Raw genomic sequence first — 15,031 nt, 5'->3', positions numbered from 1 at the left:
CTAGCAAGCCACTCAGTTGTATCAAACCACGATAAAGTCTAGATACTGAAGAAGTCCATGTTCATATGCAACAAAATGGGCTGACCAGTGGCAAGTAACATTCATACCACACAAGTGCCAGGCAATGATCATCTCCAACAAGAGAGAATCTATCCATCTCCCCTTACCATTGCTGAATTTCCCACTATCAACATCCTGGGGGTTATCATTTACCAGAAAAACTGAACTGGACCAGCAATATAAATACTATGGCTACAAGAGCAGGTCAGAGGCTGAGAATTCTGTGGCAAGTAACTCACCTCCTGACTCCCCAGCACTTGTCCACCATCGACAAGGGACAAGTCAGGAATGTGATGGAATAATCTCCATTTGCCTGGATGAGGGCAGCTCCAACAACACTCAAGAAGCTCGACACCATCCAGGACAAAGCAGCCCGCTTGATTGGCACCCCATCCACCACCTTCAACATTCACTCCCTCCACCACCGGCACAAGGTGGCAGCAGTGTATAGCATCTATAAGATGCAATGCGGCAACTCAGCAAGGCTCCTTTGAAAATATGTTGTAAACCCATGGCCTCTAGCACCTAGAAGGACAAGGATAGCAGATGCATGGGAACACCACCACCTTCAAGCTCCCCTCCAAGCCACAAACCATCCTGACTTGGAACTATATCGCATATCTTCAGTGTCAGTGGGTCAAAATCCTGGAGCTTCCTTCCCAACAGGACAATGGATGTTCCTACAACACATGGACTACAGCGTTTTAAGAAGGCAGCTCACCTCCAACTTCTCAAGGGCAATTGGGCATGAGCAATAAATATTAGTCTAGCCAGCGATGCTCACAACCCATGAACAAATAAAAAACCAACCATATACTCTGAAACCACATCAAAGTAATAGGATATGTTTACAACCTTGCAATCAATCATTCCTCTGAACAGTTGTGCCAACAGAACTGAGCACTCTAATTTTTTTGGAACTCAGACAAGCATTCATAATGGCCACAACTATCAAAACATTATTACAACTTCTTGAGCCTGAAATTGAAAGAACAGATGGTGTCTTTTCCAGTTCAAAGAAGATTGCCTGTCAACTAGTGGAGGGAGCAGGTGCTCAGGTTTTATTTACCTTTTAAAAGCAGGGGATGCTTTTCTCAAAACCAGAGCTGTCTGTATATTTAGATCACAGTACCAAATATGCCAAGGAGGGTTTCCCAACATATTTTTCTACATTTTTGAATGCTTTATGGCACTTCCTTCAATGGAAAAAGTACTCCAATGCAACATTTACACAATGGTGGTCAATGTAATCCTTACCTTTGCGGGACAAAGCCCTGCAATGAATCACTGCATTAAAAAGACATCTACATGCAATACAGCATCTAATAATGACATTTGATGGTATCAAAGTATTTTACACTTACCTTTCAGAATGTTTGACTCCTCAGTAGGCTTTCCCCTGTGATCATGAACTCTTCAAAAGGACTTTTATTTTAGGACTTCCAAAACACACACGAACAACAAAAATAGTTTGCGGGAGGAAATACAATTTTTCTGTGCTCCTCACAATAGCGACCACAACCTTGGAAAAGGGGCATGAGCATTTTGCACCCAAGCCCTTCTTGACCCACATGAATGTCACATGAAAATGGCATGGGGTAGGGAGGCACAGGAAAAATGTTTTTCCTGCAAAAGAAATGAGTTCAGTCTTTCGCAACCTAATTTGCACCTCCACTGGGAGATGAAAATCTGGCTCATGGAGTCAGTTATATCTCTCCAGTACTTTTCTTGATCCCTCCGCTGCCTCTGTGCTGGCAGGCAGCTTATCCAAAATCTAGTCTTGGCAGAGCTGTAATTTCCTCTAGTTATATTTTGGGAAGCTTGAAGCCATCATTTTGAGATCTGCCACAGACTCCATACTCTTGCCAACAAATCCATTCCCAGTCACTGTCTCAGGCTGAATCAGGCTGTTTGCAATTCAGCGTCTGTTCAACCCAATTCCTTTTCCATTGTAAAGATAACCTAATTTCATCTCCATAACATCTTCCACCTTAAACCCCATCCAATGGCAAACGTGGGATTAGCTGACTGAGGGTGCGAAAGTAAAACTCACGATTTCGATGATGACAGGATGAGCACCGTGCTGAGAGTGGGAGAATGCCAGATTTATCTAATCTGAAGACTGAATTGGGAACTGATACAGATTTACAGGCCAAGTATAGATGACTGAGGTTTCTGGAAGCAAAATGGAGGCAATCCTCCAAAGCCATGTTGGCCAATCTCAACATGATTGGGAGGGATCAAGACTCCTCCACTGGCTCATTCCCCCACTGGCTCTGCCACTGCACCTACCTCAGCCCATCTGCATTAGAAACCTTCCTACATGTCAGTGCTTTCCTAGCCAGCCTCCAAACCTCCACCCTTTATAAACTCCAATTCATTCAAATCTCCGCTGCCCATATGCTATTCCACACCAGGTTCTGCTCATCAAATGCCTTATTATCATTAACCTACTGTGGCTTGTGGTCACCTCTACTTCAAATTTAAAATCCCCATTCTTGTATTTAAACTTTCCCATGGCCTCATCTCTCCTTTTCTCTCTAACTTCCTCTAGCCTTGTAAAGCCCCCATCCCATTTCTGTTCCTCTGATTCTGGTCTCCTGTCCATCCCCTTCCATTAACCCTGACTATGCCTTCAGCTGTTTAAGCCTCTTGTTCAGGAATTTCTTCCCTAAATCCTTCTGCCTTTTCATCTCCCTCTGCTCCTTTTGGACCCATTTTAAACTGCCCCTGTTTGACCAAGCTTTTGAGCACTCTTCCTAATATACTCATCTTTGGGTCAGTGCCCAGTTTCTTAATTACACCACTATGGAGTGTTGTATTTTATGCCTTAGAGGTATGCAAAGATAATACACTCCAAGTTATATGTGTACAACAGCAGTATTATTCAATGTTTTAAAATGCCTACTCTCAAACTTCCAGCAGCTTTCCTCAGTTTAGTCTATCTTTCTAAGTGACCACAACCAGGCTTCATTAATCACACACAGAAAACAGAGAACAGATACACATAATCAAACACCGAACAATCGAACACTACACCTTGTCCCCTTTGTAAGACTAAAGACCTTATTTTAAATTAAACCATCCTAAACAATGAACATATGTACGAGTCATTTCTTAGAGTTCAACTTGTTTGTTTTTTCTAAGCACAGAAATAGTCTTTGAGATATGAAGGTCCCTGATGGTGCTGAGATCTATGAACTTGTGATTCTGCATGATTAACTTGATAAAGTGGATGATCAATATCACAGTCACTCATCAAAAAAGAAAATATTTACTCATAATCACTGTCCTCAAAAATCTTGCTCTGCTCGCTATAAAGCATCTCACGATCCACTTAGTGTTATCATCCAACAGATAAGCATTGGTACTGAGCAACCGCTTGTGGATCTGTTTTGATTTGGTAGAGACAATGCAAATTTCTGGTTGCGACTTGATCGTTTGATACAAACGCAATCTCCAACTTCAAATCATGGTTCCCTTGCACCTGTTAGTTTGTCGAAGTACGCTTTTGCTTTACCATGTCGCTTTGCGTTTTCTCCTGGCTTACTTTCTACAGTATGCTGCCTGTCGTCGATTCGGTCTTCAACTTCTCTTGGGTAACAAGATTCATAGTCATGCATGAAATAACCACGATCACATAGTTCCAATGTCGCAAATCACTTCACTATCACTTAACACTGTCTACGATAGTATGGCTAAGCATGTCAGCTACCCGGTTGTGTAAACCTGCGAGATGCTCGACGTCAAAGATGCATAACGGTCGATGACCAGGTCCCAACGTGGATAACAATGCAGTTAGTGCTTGGTGAGCAGTGTGGAGAGGAAACTTTTTTTAACCGTAGAGATACATGTTCCAATGTTCACAAGCGTAGGTGCAGGCTGCTTCCTGCTCTTCTGCAGTCAAGTATTTACATTCAGTTTCTGACAACGTGCATGACTGTTAAGCAACTGGTCCTTTATTTCCTTCAATGTACCGTGAGGGTATGGCACCAATTGCCTTTCTATGTTCTGACATGTTACTGCATGTGCGAGGAATGGGGGAGATGTTATCTTCATCTTTAACATGTCAAATTCTACTTGCTGTGTAATTGCCCATTCCCCTTGTGCCTCTTTGAGCAGTAGCTTCCAGAGAGGCTCCATGATCTCTGCATTTAAGAATGAATTTGTGATAAAAGTTGGCAATACCGAGGAATGATACCAACTCTTCCATGTTAGGTGGGGTTGGAAGCATATGAATGGCTTTGACATTGCTCTGTGTAGGCTTTACTTCAATTGTTGTCATTCTGTACCCAAGAAAGTCAATCTCAGATGCTGCGAACATGCATTTGTCCTTGTTGAGCGTCAAATTATGTTGTGCAAGACGAGTGAGCACCGTTGATAATTGCTGATTGCATTTTGCTTTGTCCCTTTCACAGACAACACCATCATCAAATAAGTTGAGCATCCCCTCAACATCTGATAAGACTGAAGAAACAATCTTCTGAAATGCATTAGATGCTGAACTTAGTCCATGGGGCATTCTGCTGTACTGAAACACACTTTGCGAGTAACAAAAGCTGCAAGATATCGGCTTTACTCTGCTGATGGTATCTGGAGATAACTCCACCTCAATTCGAGTTTCATGAAGACTGTGGAGTCATAAACGGATGCCAGTAGTTCTTCGATCATAGGAAGTGAATACCTGTCTAGAATGGTAGCTTTGTTGACTACGTTAAGATAACCATTTTTGCAATGTTTGATATCCATGGTGATAGGTCGATTTGCTTAATACCAACTGCTTCATGTCGTTTCAGCTCCTGTGATGCTTTGGCATGGATTGCAAATGGCAACCTTCTCAAATTTTACAAAAATGGCAGAATTGATGTGTCAATACAAGGAGCAGACAATACCCTTTACCTCCCCAAATCTGGTAAATAATGAAGGATACTATTTGTGTAGGATACCATTCGTGAAGGATACCATGTGAAGGATAACATTTGTGGGGTCTTCAAGTTTGAATCCAAGCTTATCAAAAAGGAATGGCTTCTGCCTTTGGCTATGTAGAAAGAAAGTGAACCTGTCTAGGATGAAATTTTTGTAGCACACTGGAACTGTGATCGTTCCCAAAACCAGAACAATCAAGTTGTTGTAAGCTTGAAGAGAGTCTGTTGCAGGAGTGAATGTTGTAAAAATTATCTATGATAGTTTGATGCTCAATATAGATACTTTTGTGCCAATATCAATGAGAATTTGACACCGAGATGCCCGCAACTTCGACTGAGCATTCCTTAAAATGGCCTAGGGCTTTACCATCGTGATGGCCTATACATGCCATACATCACTCTCAGGAACAGACTCCTCCACGTGTCGGAACTGATGATGTATTTTTCTTTGGCCTGCACACCTTATTAATTGATTTAATTTGAGCATGAAGTACACTTTCTGCTCAAGCTGGACATGGCATTGTAGTCAATCAGTGCTTCAACAAGTTGAGCACATGTTTGAGGGTATCTTACCATGAAAGGCATGTGTTGATGAGCCTGCTGAGGTCTCTTTGTCCATAATCCTTGCATTTGAGCTGGTTGGACAAACTGTGACTGCAACCCTGAGTCTAAGAGTGCATTTCTACGTAACCACTTCAAATCTAACATGGCAGATTTGATTTGGGCTGCCAAGGTCGTGGCTTTTTCCAAGGCTTGTGACGAATATCATGTTCATGCTTCATGTTAACATTTTAGAGGTAATGTTTAGTCCTGGGAAGATTGTTATTGCAAAGCTAAGGTAACTAAAATGCTGGGCTTTGAGGTTGCCAGAACATCTAAAAGAAATAGTAGTTCAGAAGGTTACCCATGTTTGTTTTATAGAGTCAGAATGGAAAAGATGGAGCCATAAAACAACAGGTGGTCTTACCTAGCTGAAGAACTGGAGACGTGATGTCTACACTACTTGAAAGAAGTCCAGTCCAGAGTGATGTTTCGTTTTGGAAGTTAGAGCTAAACTAATTTAAAAGCATTCAATGAAACCAGGAACTGTCATGGAGCTTAAGAAGGTTCCCTGGTTTCAATTTATTTGAGTGTTCTGCAGCAGGGGAAAGAGGCTGGTTACTGATAAGGTGCTGCTGTTAGCAGGCTCCAACCAGTTAGGGCACAAGGGAAGTCTGGGGTGCTGACAGGTGGTGGAAGGTCACTGGTTCCGTGTTGGAGGCAGTTGGAGCTCAGGGAAGCCCTGGGAGCCATTTACAGTGCAGCCAGGAGACTGGGGTTCAGAGAAACCTGGGGCAGTGCCAACTTAGTGAAACTAGTGGTCTGTAAAAGAACTAGAAGTGTGCCGGTAATTAGAGTGCAGCTTTGTGAATCCCATGGAATGCAGTCTCAGGAGAAAAGATTGAACCATTGGAAGGTGAGCAGTCATTGAGGCAGTCCGAGTCGGAGCAAAATTTGAGGGAATTCAGAGCTAGAGCCTTGTGAGGAAGAGAGAGTTTTAATGAAATTTTGTGACTCTCAGGTTTCACTGATGTCTGGGTGGGTTGCTGAGAAATTCATGGGATCTGTCTTGGTCGCATCTGCCATTTAATGTGCAATGTGGTGTGTTCAACCACAGTTTGCCTGTTAATTCATATTTACCTCATGTTAATTCAGAGTGTTAGAGTATAAGATAGACATTGTAGATTGTTTTACTTTGCTGACTTTGCAGACTAAAGTTTATTTTGTTTGTTTAAATCTCATGGCTTTAGTCTCTTAGTGAGTTACTGGATTTCAAATTTTTGTCTACTTTAAACAAAAAGTTACTGATCCCTAATCAGATCATAATGGCATCTCTGGTGGAATGTATATCATTTGAACTTCACATTTTTCTTTGGCCCGAAGTATTTTTTCAGAGCATTTACCACCGTATCAAACATAGATATGTCTTCTATGAGTTGCTCGAATACTCACTGGCCTTTTACCCCAAGGCAGTGGGCGAGTATTACCTTCTTGCAGGTTGCTGCTACCTGCAGACCTTCCACATTCAGGGTAACCAAGTGCTGAATCCCAAAATCGATCAAGCCCATGGCATGGGTGGATCTCCCAGCAAAGGAAAGGTGTAGGATCTGATCAATTTAAATTATTCTCCATCGTCCTCATTGCCAGTTGTTGAATTTTATGCCTCAAAGGTATAGAGATATATAACCTGGAGTGTATTTGTGCAACAGGAGTATTCGTCAATGCTTTAAAACGTCTACACTCATGCTTCCAGCAGCTTGCCTCAGTTCAGTCTCTCTTTCTAAGTAACTGCACCCAGCTTAACTAATCATACATAGAGAATATACACACATAATCAAACACCAGTCAACTGAACAATTAAACACTACATGAAGCACTTTAGATTGCCATTCTATGACAAAGGTGCTGAAAACACAAATTCATGGACAAACGTCTTCTTGTAAAGAGGGATCAACTATTTGGAATGGCCTTCTGGATAAGATAGTGGAGTTAGATTCATTGAGGATCAATTGGACAATCTAATAGGGATTGTTAAGTCTTGTGCTTAGATGAGCCAAGAAAGATCAAACGTTTGCTGTTTTATCCTGTGTTCTTCTGAGGAGAGAAATACCTGACATGACCTTGGTTGCAGTGAGTGACTTATTTCTCCTACTGATAACAGACCTGCATTTGCGGTGTTACATTCTATTCCATCTGATTTATTTAACATGACATTTTTCAACTTTGATACTTGTAATGACCTACTTGAATGAACTTTCCACATCCTTGTTTCAACTGGATTCTGACAGACTGAAAATCAGTCAATTAATTGAATACTAATTGAAAGGTTATCTAAATTTAAACACAATTCAGTATCACTCCAGAGCTAACCCACACACCAAATGATTGGTAATATTGTAAACATTAAAATGCCTTTATTCAAAATGATAAGCCTAGAAGTTACTGTTGGTGATTGGTGTATAGCATTTCCCTGTCTATTGTTTGAAAACAGTTTATTTAACATAAATTAATGCCCACCCTCCACCCCCCTCAGAATTGTGCATAGAAGAATATCACAAGGATAGCAAATTTTATAATGTAATGTTCAAAAATTGAAGATCATGAATATATCATGTCAATGTTATTGTCAAGATCATGCTGCTCCCTTTGAAGTGTTCTGCTGATGATGTTAGCCAGGCTATTTGATATATTCTGCTCAATTTGTGACATCATCCGCTGCAATAGCGAACTTGTCAAGAAGGGAGAAAAAAAACTCTGGATATAAAATTGTCAGAAGGTTGTCAGTTCAAGTCCCAATCCAGATTCTTAAACACATAATCTAAGCTGATACTTAAGTGCTGTACTAAGTACTGTCAGAGGTGCTGTCTTTCAGAAGAGACATTAAACCTGATGCCCTATCTCTGTTTTGAAGTGGATGTAAAAGACCCCATTCCACTCTTCAAAGAAGAGTAAGGGAGTTTTCCCTGGTGTCCTGGGTAATATTTGTTTCTCAACCAGCATCCCCAAAAACAGATTATCTGATCATTACCTCATTGCTGTTTATGGGGCCTTGCTTCGTGCAAACTAACTGTCATTTTCCTACAACATCACAGTGGCTACCATTCAAAGGTATCTGGTTACCTGTAAAGTACTTTAAGACATCTTGAAGTCTGGCTGGATCTGCAAGTTCACTAAAAAACCCTTCATCAAAACAGAGCCAGGACTTGGAATTTAGAGCACACGCAAGGGCATTGCATTGGCCTTCAACTTTAACACAGCTCTGAATGAGAAACGACGTCATGGTGTTGTTTGCAGCATAAACGAATTCTGAAACAAGAGTTTTCTACAGAATGAAATGTTTTCTTTAGTTGAAAGCATTCTTTGATTGTGGTACTAGTTTCTCTGTCATACTCTGGCATTATTATAATTCTTGTTTAATTAATGTTCAGTCTCAGGTGAGGGGGAGACATACTTCTTGCTTAGAACTTCTGATTTATTGCTCCCTGCTGTGTATGTTTTTCTTAGTCATGGGATTTGAGTAATACTGGCAAGGCCTATATTTATTGTTCATCCCTAACTGCCATTGAGAAGGTGGTGTTGAGCCACCTTCTTGAACCACTGCAGTCCATGAGGTGATGTTACTCCCACAGTGCTGTTAGGAGGGATTCTGGGATTTTGATCCAATGGCAATCAAGGTATGTCAACATAGTTGAATGGTGTGAGACTTGGAGGGGAACTTGCAAGTGGAAATGTTCCCGTGTACTGCTACTCTTATCCTTCTAAGTGCTAGAGGTTGTGGATTTGTAAGGTACTGATGAAGAAGCCTTAGCAAGTTCGTGCAGAGCAACTTGTAGATGGGCTCGCTGCAGCCAGTGTGCCAGTGATGGTGGGAGTGAATGTTTAAGGTGGTGGATAGGGTGCCAATCAAGTGAAGTGCTTTGGTCTGGTTGATATTGAGTTTTTTGAGCGCGGTTGGAGCTACATTCAACCAGGCAAGCCAGCTGGTGCAAGTGGCACTTTAGCCTTTTCATCTCCTGTAACAGATTACAGATCACAGCAGCCTCAATCTCCACTCTTCATAAACTTCAACTCAACCAAAACTCTGCTGCCTGCATCCTAACCTGCACCAAGCCCTGTACACCCATTGTCCCTGTCCTCCCTGACCTATGTTGGCTCTCAATGCTTCCAATTTAAAATTCCCATTCATCTGTTCAAATCCCTCCATTGCCTTGCCCTTTCCTAGTTCTAACTTTTTCCAGCCCTACAACCTTCTAAAAATTGTCTGTTTCTCGAACTCTGACATTTTGCAGGTGGTAGAAATGCAGAGTTAGCCACACTTCTTTTCAACTTAAAAGTTGGCATTACATTCTATTCAACTGCAGCACTATCAAAGTGTTCCAGCTGTATTTTGACATGGATGCCCAAGGTTCTCATTTGAGGTATGTGGGATCTTGCTGTGTGCAAATTGGCTGTTATCTTCTGAAAGTCATTATAATTCAAGATCTAATAAGCTGAGCAGGTTGGTGCATTGGCTCCCAACAAAATTCTACTCATCAAATTAAGGTGGACTGCATACCTTGGTGCATTATGAACCTCAGGCCTCTGCAGCCAATTTTCCATCATATTATTAGCCCCACAGTGCACAGAGAAAACCTTCCACCAGAAGGTTATAAACATTTGCAATTATATGGGTGTTTCATTTCTCAATTGTTTGGTTTAGGGATTTTTAAACCAGGAGACATATTTCCACTCATCACTCTTGTGCTCACTGACCTACATTGGTTTTTGTGCAAGCAACATCATACTTTTATAGTTCTCATCCTTATTTTCAAATCCTTCCATGGCCTTGCCCTCCCCATCACTGTAACATCCACCAGCCCCACAACCCTCTGAGATATCTGCGCTCCTGTAATTCTGGCTTCTTGAGCATTCCTGATTTTAAATTGCTCCACCATTGATGGTTGCTCTTTCAGTTGCCTAGGCCCTAAGCTCTGATATACCCTCCCTACACCTCTCCACCACTCTACCTCACTTTCCCCCTTTAAGTCACTCCTTAAAAACCTATATCTTTAGCTTTTGGTCATCTGATCTTCTATCTTAATTAGCTCAGTGTCATATTTTGCTTTACAATGTGTCATTAAAGTGCTTGGGATGTTTTATTATGTTAAAGGCATGATATAAATATAAATTGGTGCTGTTTATGTCTGGTTCTAACTGTCCAAAACTACATGGTGGAGTAGAATTTTATCTTCACCACCTGGAATGACAATCAGATGGCTTCCATACTAAGCAGGCAATCTGCTCCAACAGGATATGAAAGCGAAAATCTGCCCAAGATCTCTTAAGCTCCAAATGTACAGTCACACATGCTCTTTGTTTCTACATACGCACTGGGATGAAACTGGTCATCAGCAAGAGTGAATGGGCAGCCCATTTTACACCCTGCCTGATTTATGTTAAAGGAAATTGGGTGGCTTTAAAAAGGCCTGTCAATTAGCTACCACCTGTTTTGTCCTACAGACAATCAACAATTTCACCTCAAGTCTTGAAAACCAAGATCATCACTACACCCTGTCCTACTGGAACACCTCCTTTCCCAGAACATTACATCTTTCAAAAATTTCATTCAATAATCCAAAATACTTTTAAATTTAAATTGACTGAAACCAATCTTAAAAATGCAGCTTTATGGTCATGGTCAAAAAAATTAAATCACCTTCCTGAGGCACTCTGATAGCTAAGCAGTTGAATGCTTGACTCTCAAACCAATGATTGGGAGCTGGAGTACCAGGCTGTTCACCACTCAGAATTATTTGTTTCATTAAGGTTAGCTCAAAGCCAGGCTGCTGAAACAAGAAGCTAAAATCTTAGAAATGAAAGGAGGAAGAACAGCTGGCATGGTCTGATTTGGCATGATTATGCCACCCTGTTAGATGATCGCGAATTGGTATTGATGGTGTTCGTAGTAATGCTGGTAGCCCAGACTGCTTCCCACCCTCCCAGCCTGAGGAAGAAGTATGAAGGGAGCAGCCTCTGAGGAGAAAAAAGCAAGCCACAACAGAAAACACTTATTTTTAAACACCATTCTTCCGTCAACATTATTGGAAATATTATGTAATGAAGTAACTCTTCAAGCAGCTCAGGCTTTTTCTTTCTTTACTTTAAATATTTTCAGGAATTTGCACAGATTCAGTAGAGTTGTGCCTTTGGCTTACATGGCATTTGTAGCAGCACACATTAATACCACAAAGTTAAATTCAAGTCTGTGCTAATAGCCAGAGGTTTCCTCTTCTAGAAGTGCACATTGTAAATTCAGACATGAACTGCCCATGATTTTCCACCCTGAACACACTGAATTTCCAACATGTGGTCCCACCATGCAGGCTCCACATCAGTAACATCAACTCATAAAATCAGTTCTAATGAGTCTGTGGACATTGTTGGCTTCAGTAGTATAGTAATGTTATGCACTTCAAAGTCAGGTTATGAAGGTAACTGTGGATGAGTAGAGAGATAGCTGAGAAGAGTGTTTTTTTCCCTTTATTCTTTCATCGCATGTGGGCATTGGTGGCAAGGCCAGCATTTGTTGCCTACCCCTGATTGCCATCAAACTGAGGGCAGTTAAGAGCTAACCACATTGCTGTGGGTCTGGGGTGACATGTAGGCCAGGCCAGGTAAGGATGGCAGATTTCCTTCCCTAAAGGACATTCATAAGCCAGATGAGTTTTTACAGCAATCAGTGATAGTTGTCATGGTCACCATTACTGAGACTAGCTTTATATTCCAGACTTTTATTAATTGAATTTAAATTCCACCGGCTGCTGTGTTGGTGGGATTTGAACTCATGTACCCAGGGCATTAGGTGTAGACCTCTGGGTTACTAGTCCAGTGATATTATCACTACGCCACCATCGCCTCAGGTCCTAGTACTTAGATGGCCATTCTCTAAGGTGGCTGTTGTTTCTTGGGATGTTTGAATTAGTGCAGAAGGGAAAGTATGTAAATGTTAGGAAAAGATGTACACTCACCAATCCTCTAACCTCCATGGAGGCCATTGCTGAGTCTATTGGCACGACTACAGGGAATTGTGACCAAGTGAGATCTACCTATAACTTCACCAGCTAACCAAGGAAGTATTTAATTGTTTAAAGAGGATCTGCTTTTTTTAAAATACAAGAAAAGACACTGATCAAAGATGGATACCAGCAGTCACCTGATGTCTGATATTGTAAGTGACCACTTTTCTGGAAAGCTCCTATATGGATTGCACTGCAGAGCTGCAGAGATGTTGCATGGAATTTCACACCTGGCAGGTGTCAAGGTCCACGTCAAACAAGAACTCTTGAAAGGAAGGCATTAAAAATGCAAAGTGCTGGACTTTATTTCACTGTAATTCTGTCAAGACAATGGGAACTGCTACCCAGCCAGTTACACCCCACAAGGCACTCAAACCCCCTGTAGGGGAGGAAATAACTCTATACCCTGTTGGTTTCTACCATCTCAAAATGTGTCAAACTTTGAGACGAAAGATTCAAAAATTGTGATTATTTGGTCTGCAACAATGACTACAAGGCATGTTAATCAAATACCTCCATGGGAATATGTGAACAGGAGGTTTAAGAACAGATTTTGCAAAGCCAGAAACAGAGCAAAATTATCAAAGTGATCTGGAAAAGAACTGCTGAAAAAAAAATCAGTATGGAATCTCTCTATTTCTGTCTGAAGCTAAGAGTGTCTTCAGCAAAGTGTAGTATCTGAACTTCAATTCGACTCCTGGATTTTAAAGGAAACCAACTTACCTCAAATGGCCGCAATATTAAAAAAACTACACCTCATGGACAAGCAAAAGGACTTAATTGTATATTCTTTTTATCTGACATAGAAGGAAAGCATCATGACAGCCACCAAATATCAGGAATCATCCAGGATACCTGCATGATTCGCTCACATACCAGCTGGACATTGAGGGAGTGGATTCTCTTTTGGTTCTAGTACATGGCAGAGCTGACACATCTGCAAAGTGACATGTGCACAGGAAATGGTACTTTCAACCTTGGGGAAGCCTACAATCCTAGCAAAGCTGCTTATCCGCTCTGCCTGCTTTGTCTCTGGCAAGAGGGAATGAAATGAAGTTCTCTCTCTTTGAATACAGAGCCTCAATGACCTGCCTTATGCAACAGTGGATAGCAAACTGCAATATCTCAAGCTCCAGCCTATAAGGGGTCAGACACAAATATTTACAGCCACTGGCAATGTGATCCTAGACCTGCTCTATGCTTGCAACAATTGGCAGCTTTCAGTGAAGTCCTCATTAATGAAATATCGTTGTTTCAAATGTTGATTGGTACCAAAGTTCAGGTAGAAGAATTGCTCCCTGAACACCCTTGACAGATATAGCCTCCCACTGAGAACCTTTCTCCACTCCTCCTCCTCCCTATTCCAGCAGCTTGTCCTTCTCTACTCATTCTCCCAATCATGCTCAATTCCAAGAGGAAGGCCTACTAATGTACCCATACCTAGCGGCAAGTCGTTTGTGTAGAAGTTGGAAGTCAGTAAAAAGTGCTTCCATACCAGCCACATGACTCTCTGTAGACTTTTATAATTTGAAACAATGGAGAGCACCAAAATGTGCTGACTCGAAGCAACCGCCGAAGAAATCAAACAGTAACTAACCTGTGAGTAGTTGATAATTCCTTTAAATAGCATTGATGGGAGCGGTCCCTCCCTCTGTGTAATGTTTGTTCTACTGTGCGACCTTGAGAGGGTGTTGGCTGCAGCGCTGAGTTCCAAAATGGCAGCACTGGCACTTTGACTAACTTCATGATCTGACTGCTCTGCACATTTCCAGTGGATGTTAACTGTGTACTTGTACCTTTACTAAGATGGTGTTTTATGTCAGAAGTGTGTGTACATCGTGGACTCCAGTTTAGAACTCTAAGAACATTCGTAGCGCCTAAAACACAGGCATCAGCAATCCCAATTTCTTGTTCATTGCACTTCAGCTACACCTGTAACTCCGCTTTCACAAGATTTTCATTTAGCAGGTTCCCTTCTTTTTAAAAAATTGGCTGTTTTCATGTTGTGGTCCTTGTTGGAAAACTTTGTCTACTATGATCAATTTTTTTTCTCTGCTGAAATTATATCTCCTGTATTTTGCCATAAAATTCAATAGTCATCCTATAGCTTGTCAAAATCAATTTCAGTGGGAAGAACTTTAGCCAGTTTTTTAATATCTGACCATTTCACTTTGTTGTCTAGTGAGAAAATTGATATTTTTCTGAAAACAGATGTCTCAAAGTCAGACCATTTCTCAAGGTAATGTAACTTAACAATATCTAATCTATTCCCACATAAAATTTCTCTTCAGAATAGAGTCAGATAAAAAATCCTGAGCTGATTGACCAAAGAACTTGTCCTTTTTCCTAGGACCAAAGAACTTGTCCTTTCTCCTAGTCTGCAGTTTAAATTGAAGACATTTTTCTATGACACATTCATTGTTGGCTGTTTCTCATTTCAAGGATGACATA

This window comes from Cetorhinus maximus, chromosome 17 (genome assembly GCF_964194155.1).
Source record: "Cetorhinus maximus chromosome 17, sCetMax3.hap1.1, whole genome shotgun sequence".
NCBI lineage: Eukaryota > Metazoa > Chordata > Chondrichthyes > Lamniformes > Cetorhinidae > Cetorhinus > Cetorhinus maximus.
The sequence above is the reverse complement of the archived record's forward strand: the minus strand, read 5'-3'. Positions refer to the sequence as shown.